Source organism: Mus caroli, chromosome 8 (assembly GCF_900094665.2).
Source record: "Mus caroli chromosome 8, CAROLI_EIJ_v1.1, whole genome shotgun sequence".
Lineage (NCBI taxonomy): Eukaryota > Metazoa > Chordata > Mammalia > Rodentia > Muridae > Mus > Mus caroli.
Genome location: NC_034577.1, coordinates 22,870,202 through 22,872,004, shown reverse-complemented (window position 1 = coordinate 22,872,004; position 1,803 = coordinate 22,870,202). Strand labels below are relative to the sequence as shown.

The window sequence follows — 1,803 nt, the reverse complement described above, 5'->3', positions numbered from 1 at the left end:
CTGAGCAGGATGCAGAGAAAGTACATAGCCCATCTCTGGAATTAAATATTTCAGCACAGCCTCAATGTTTCTCAGCCTGTAGATCGAAAAGCAAAGCCTTTATAAACTGTTGGCAGGGGGTGGGGGTTGGGGTTGGGGTGGGCATCATTACTTCCCAGAGCTGAATGGTCTCTATGAGGTCATCACATTTAGAAGTAATGAACACCTTCAAGTCAAGGGTGCCTGCTCCTTTTTGTGGCATCCTAAAGAGTGGTATCCATGGGCAGATCATGTCATTCTGAGATGCCTGACAAACAGCTGCTGTGCCTGTGGTTCTCCCAAGCCCACCTTGCCCTCAAGGGCTAGCCAGGCCTTTAGCCCTGCCTTCTTATTGCATCAGTATTCATGCCTACTCATACATCGTAGATTGCAAGGCACTTAAGTAATAATTCATTTTCTAAGAAAGTTCATCTTGTACTTTGCAGCACTAGGATATTTTGACACGTGTGAATCATAACTATGGTCCCGAACTGTAAGAACTATTCGAGTTCCCTGGACTGTGTGGTCCCAGCCTTCTGCCTTTGACCTCGACTTAGGTTTTATGTTGTTTCTTTCCAGAGGGCTCTGATGAATGTCTTGAGGAGATGGATGTACCATGAGACATAACTATGGCCCCAAACTGTAAGAATTACTGGAGTTTCCTGGACTGTGTGGTCCCAGCCTTCTGCCTTTGGCCACGACTTAGGTTTTATGTTGTTTCTTTTCAGAGCGCCCTGATGAATGTCCTGAGGAGAGAATTGTACTTGCTCTCTTCTGAGGAAGACTGCCTTTTCTTCTAGGGCAAGACTTTCACAGCACCCGAAAGGTTCTTCTGACTCTATGAGCCCTGTGTTGTTTCCCCCTAGACGGCCACGCCTCCATTCCTCCAGGCTCCTTGGTTGCTGTTTCGGATGTTTCTTGCAGGGGTGTGTGTCCTTCATGAACACCTCTTGCTTTAGGAGCTGTCTGATGTCTTTTACATGTGAGGCTTTTTCTGTTTGATTTCTAGCCTTGTTAAGCAACTCCATTGTCCTCTTCTTCCCTTGGACCTCCCCTGCTGTTGCGTTGGGGCTATTCTTTGGCAAGTCACTGGGCCCAACAAATGTCCTCCTGTCCTCGGGGCCTTTGACCACAGATTCTCCCCAAAAGATTCTTTTGGAGACAATAGACAAGCTTGGATTAGTGTCAGGGGCATGGCCCTTGCCAGCACTGCTTATAAGGAGTGGAAGATGGCCTGGCTTCCTCTTGCCATGAGTAGTGCTATGCAGCTCCGCCAGGCTATGCTGAGGCTGATTATCACCCAGATCAGGTCTACTTCCTGGGATGACCCTGAGGTCATTAACGCCCTGGATTACCAACCTCTACCCAGTGGCCAGTCCCTGGGATTTGAACTCTGGACCTTCGGAAGAGCAGTCGGGTGCTCTTACCCACTGAGCCATCTCACCAGCCCATCTCCTGACTTTCAAAAAGGTGGAATTCAGCCTTTTGGAACACATGTTCTCTTGCCCTAGGAGGCTTTACCCTTCTAAGTCCTACCCTGAAAATCAATAAAACTCTTCTATTTACTATCTATTTTCAGCAATCTATACTTCTAACTATCTATTAATCTAACACTATCTAGATGACTTTCACACACTCACACACACACACACACACACACACACACACACTCTTTCTCACATACTCTCCTCTCTCTCTTTTTCTCTCTCCCTCTCTCTCTCACACACACACACAATCTTTCTGACACACTGTCCTCCTCCTCTTCCTCCTCCTTCCTCTCTCTCT

The 1,803-nt window shown here is 47.3% G+C and overlaps 1 pseudogene; it reads right to left on the bottom strand.

Annotated features, from left to right (window-relative positions):
- Positions 1–578: 578 nt before the first annotated feature.
- The window catches only part of LOC110300182, a 2,972-nt pseudogene continuing 1,747 nt past the window's right edge, over positions 579–1,803 (bottom strand).